The sequence below is a fragment of the Hippocampus zosterae genome, chromosome 3, assembly GCF_025434085.1.
Source record: "Hippocampus zosterae strain Florida chromosome 3, ASM2543408v3, whole genome shotgun sequence".
NCBI lineage: Eukaryota > Metazoa > Chordata > Actinopteri > Syngnathiformes > Syngnathidae > Hippocampus > Hippocampus zosterae.
The window spans coordinates 28,497,090-28,502,907 of record NC_067453.1 but is presented as its reverse complement, the minus strand read 5'-3'; positions in this window follow the sequence as shown (position 1 = coordinate 28,502,907).

Here is a 5,818-nt window from a genome sequence, read left to right as displayed (position 1 = left end):
CTCCTTCACTTGGAATGGCGAGCCAATGTGAGGGCGGCTGAGGGAGGAGGAGGGGGCGGGGGGATGGTGGGAGGGGGGGGGGGGGAGAAAGAGAGAGAGAGAGAATCTAAAACCTTTTGATATCCACAGACGAATCAAAAAAAATGGAAAATGATTACATTAAATGAGTTACATGACATGACATTAGTTCTATGACATTAGAACTGGTTGCCAGCCCATCGCATGGGGACATATCGACAAATAAACATTTGCGCTCACGATCGCACCTAGGGATAATTTCAGGTGTTCCATTAACCTACCATGCATGTTTTTGGAATGTGGGAGGAAACTGGATTACCCGGAGAAAACCCACGAAGGGACGAGGAGAGCATGCAAACTCCACACGGGAAGGCCGGAGCTGGAATTGAACCCTGCACTTCTGCACCGTGAGGCGGACGTGCTGACCGGTTATCCGACGTGCTGACCGGTTATCCATCGTGCTGCCCATGAATACCCTAATCATAGTCTGAAAATATTAGAATGAAATTCCCAATATGTTGCATTAAATGAGCATTGTAACACTTAGGTGAACTCATGAAAAATGTCCACTATGGCATCACGCAGGGTATGTTCTACTTTCTTCCTTTCATAACTTTGCTGTATGTTACACGTACAGTACATTTGACAATAAAGTTTATCCAATCCAATCCAATCCAATAACTTGCTGCTGTAAATTGGAATTTCTCCATTGCGAGGCAAATAAACGTTTTCTTATTCTTATTCTTGTGTTATTAATTGAATCAACCTACTACTAAGCATGTAAATCTAATAAACTACTGTTCTGCGCTCGCAACACTACTCGACCCAACTACTGTAGTCGGCATGTTTTGCACTCCAGTAGCCTCCTTGTCAAGGAAAATGAATAAACGCTCAAATGGCTAGAGACATTTTAGCCTTAGATATGCTTGATCTCCATCTCATAAAGATTCTTTGTCCTATCCGGTAGGACAATTTTGGCATTCCAGTGGAAGAAATTCATGATACTAGTGTGGCAGAAGTGCACTAAACGACAACTGTGTGCTACTAATACTTCTAATGACATTGTTAAATTCTACCAATTAGCTCTTCATTATAATCCGGAGTCAATTAAGATGTGCCATATGTCTACACCTTAGGCCTTGAAGTGTTACTAGTGCAACGCAGCATTTTGTTGCAAGTTTGTCTATAGGTCGAAAGTGGCACTAGTACTGGACAAAACGTTACTAATAAGATCTATTGTAGTTGTACTATTTTGTCTTCCTAGTAAGGGCAGAAGGTCATACTAGTTCATGGAAATTAAGCTGGACACCAAGGATCTTGAATAAACGCTAAAAAAAGGATTTCCATAATAGAGAGAGAGAGTAGGAAAGAGAGAGAGAGCCCTTGCTTGCTTGCTTCCTTCCTTCCTCGTGACGTCAATGCATTCCGTCTCGCTCCCACAGGCTCAATGGAGTGGTTATATAACGCGTCTCTGTGTTTTCTCTCCAAATAGCAAAACAGTACACAGTCCCAAGTTGAGCCACATTCCCGAGACGCTTCTCTCGTAAAGCCCGACACCGCAGGTAGATTAAAAGATTTAGGACAAGTGTTTCCACTTATGTCCTTAACTTGTTGGAAACTCGGAAACTTCGTAAAAAAAATAAAAAATAAAAAATAAAAAATAAAAAATCTAACCCTGTTGTCATTAAACTGACATGTCTTTTTATGTCAAATGACATAAACAATTGTCATTTGACTGAGTCATGAATGACTAATCAAAAACTAAGTCCTGGATGACACACGACTTTCAATGAATGCCACTGCAATACTTTGGAACGACGTTCTGCAAGCAGATGATCAGCCGGGCAACCCTCAGGAACTGGTGTGTCCTTTAACGTCTGCGTGATCTGTTGCTCGATCTTCCATCAGAGCATGCCCACGATGCACTGGCCCGGCGGGATGGCTTCAGATTTGGCTTCATCAACTGCAGTATGGTGGATCCAGGAGAGAGCATCAGGCTTTTGTATTTCGTGCCCCTTTGCAGCAAGTGAGCGTGAAATTGAAGCGGGTGAATAACAGAACCCATCGTGCCTGTCGGGAATGCAACCATTTTGCTGAGCAAATGTATGCCAGGTTCTTGTGGTCGGTGAATAATATGCGCGTAGCAATTTTATTTTATTGTATTTCACAACGATGCCAATGTCACCAATTCTGTTCAATGGCCCATCATTTTCCACATTTTCAGCTCTGATCTATTGAATAACTACTCAAGTGCTGCTAAAGACTGTGTTCACGGAACGCATGAAAAACTGTGTTATTATTTATCATCAACGTGGATGTTGTTTGCTTTTTATGAGCAAATCACATCAGGCTACACTAGACCAAAACCTCAGCAGGAGAAATAGTTGCAATGTCACCCCTGATTCTGACCATGTAATTATAAATACTGTTTTATTAATTATTTTTTTATTATTTTCAAATTGATAATATGCCCGAATTTACAAATTGATTTCATTCGGTATGATAAAGGCTCGGCATACAAATCACGACTGTGTGCAGTCCACAGGTTCTTTCTCCCAGTTATCCGGATTCTTCCTGAACAAATACACGTCTGAAAACTGCTCCTGGGTGAGATTGTGAACGTAAATGGTTGTTTGTCGACAGCGGATGGATGGATCCGAACCGAGTTATCTTCTCACTTTTATTTTGCCACGACAATAGCATACATCAACCACACGGTGGCGGTAGAGACTAAATGACTGGCCAGCTTTAAACGTCAGCCGTCTCCTCTTTATTGCCTGGAAAGTTTTTTTTATTCATCGGTAGTGTTTAGATTAACATTATAAAGCATTTGGGAGTTTTTATGTAACGTTTTCTCAACTCTTGAAAAGTATGTTTGTTCTTATACAGGATCAATCTATTGCACGCAGCACATCATCAGCAAGTTTGATCAACTCATCAATTTGACATTACAAAATTGTATTACCATGAAATAACGTGATAATTGTGGAAATGAAGATGATAGCTTTATTGGCAATTGTTTTGGAGTGTATTTCAATAGTATGACCATTTATTAAAAACTTGGATTAAAAAAAAATCGTGTTGCAAATATGACACTGTCACATTCAATTCTCCTTATTTTTTATTGCTTTGTTGTTGCATTCATTGATACTTTTATTATGCTTTATTAAAGAATAATATAATGTGACTCTCCGAAAAAATAAAAAAGTTAGTCTTCCAATTAGTCTTTGCATTGCATTGTCATTTGTCTACGTTATGCAGTAATAACACATAAGCATGACCAAATGACACCTGAAAGGAAAAAAAATCAGTTTATCAATATGCGGTCATTGTATCAATATTTTTTTTGTTCAGATCCTCATTTGTTTTTACTAAACGTTTTTGTGTGTTTTTGTCATGGTTGACTTGGTTTGTGTGTGTGTGTGTGTGTTGTGTTGACTTTTCTATTGATATTTATTTGATTAGTTTTCATCCATATGACTTTCCTCTCTATTTTGTTCATCATACTTTCCAGTGTCAAAATGTATGTATTAAGTCTACAAAGTGACAGGATGTATAGGGCCATAAAAAAAGAGTTTTTACCATCTCCATCAGAATGCCACTTGTGGTATTTTTATTTGTATTTTTTGAATGCAATTATTTCATGACGTACGACTATTTGGGGGAGGTGGGTATTCGAAGTAAATCAAAACAGGATTATAAATAAATAAATCAAATCGTGTTTTTGCCGTGACTGTCTTTTCATTCCGAAACAGTTGGGACTCGTAGCACTCCGCCTATCTACAGTGTACATCATCAATGAAAAAGCATCAGAATGATGTTGTGTATTCAATTCAGGATACAATGAATTTAGATCAGTCAAACCCTGCCAGCGTGAGTTTCCATGAGTGGATTGAATGTGCGGAGGCAGTGGAGCCCACACCCAAAGTGTTACAGCCTAAAACATGGCATATGATGGGACACTTTCACACTCGGATGTGCATCTGCGCAGCAATTGCAGTCACCAGTGAAGCAAACTTCCAAATGCAATTTTATTCGGCAGCAATGCTGTTTCAACCGTTTTTTTAAAAAAGTTGAATGAGGTCCAAATTTCAAGGTTGGAAAGTTGGCTTTCCCACAGTTCACATCAAAGAAATAGGAATTTGCAGAACCTTGTGTTGAACTCCAGCTTGAAATTATTATTCAAAATTATTTGTTTTGCGTTTTGGACTTTCTATTGTGTTTTGTTTTTATTTGTTTCATTCATTCATTCATTCATCTTCCGAGCCACTTGATCCTCACTAGGGTCGCGGGGGGTGGTGGAGCCCATCCCAGCGGTCTTCGGGCAGTAGGCGGGGGACACCCTGAATCGGTTGCCAGCCAATCGCAGGGCACACAGAAACGAACAACCATTCGCACTCACACTCACACCTAGGGACAAATTTAGAGTGTTCAATCAGCCTGCCACGCATGTTTTTGGAATGTGGGAGGAAACCGGAGCACCCGGAGAAAACCCACGCAGGCCCGGGGAGAACATGCAAACTCCACACAGGGAGGCCGGAGCTGGAATCGAACCCGGTATCTCTGCACTGTGAAGCCGACGGGCTAACCACTGGACTACCGGGCCGCTTATTTGTTTCAGTTATTTGTTTTTACATTTTGCACTTCACAGGCACCATCAGTATTTATTTATTTCGTTCGGTGGTGTGCTGTGAAATGAGATTTCTTGATTTGATGAGTTTTGGCTAAAAAAAAAAAAGGTCTTCAGGTCTTGGGTTCAAATCTTAAGCTTAACACACTGACTGCCCTTTTGCATGTGGTTTTTCTTTGGGTATGCCTACTCTGGATTCATTCAACACACAAATACAAGGTTAATTGTAACCTCTGGCCCAAGTGGAATAGAAAATGGATGGATGAAGAAAACATTTCCAGAATGTGTTTGAATGACAGTACATTACAAGTCTATGAACGCTGAGTCTACGTCTGCGTTCATAACCTCTTTCGAGACTTTATGATGAATATAGCTAAGAAATCCCTTGCTAGTGGGTCAATTTTTTTTTCATGTTAAAAAGGGTAAAATGTCTGAAATAAAAACGAGCTCTCCAGAACAATACTTCACATGCGTAAGGGACAGAGTCCATTCTCTCTGTAATCTTTTTTTTTTTTTTAAATAACTCCTCAATTGAGAAATTGGATGCGAAAGTGACCAAAGTCACAGTTAACACTGAGCAGCTACCTGGCTTCAAAGGGGCCCGAGCAATGAGACTGGCCCAAGATGAAACAGCGAAGCTCACGCATAAACACACACAAAGCAGCGAGAGATGGGAGATAGAGGCCTCGTCCGACAGCTGAGATATAGCACAAAGGCCCTGGGGAGTTTCAGGGGAATTCCACGGAGGGAATTGGACATGTCTGATTTACACTAACACTTTGGCTAAACTTGCGATAAAAGTTCACAAAAGAAACATTGCTGCATCTGTCTTGATCCATCTGACCCTCCGTCGGGTCTCTTTCCAGCTCTGTTACTTTCCCCGCAAACGTTACATTACTATTGTGAAACCGAGCGTCGTAAATTTATGATGCTGTAGGAAATGAAAAAAAAAAAAAAAAAAAAAGCAAGGACGGAGAGGGGAGAGGACGCTGAAAGAAAACATGTTCATTTTTTTATCAGGCCTTTTCACCCAATGGGGAGTCGAGGAATGCAACGAAGAATCTGGCCAGAGATAAAGACAGGAAAGTGGTTGGTACTGTACTGTACTATGTATGCGTGTGCGATAATGTATCTGACATTATTTTCAAGGGGCGTAGCGGGGGGTCGGGG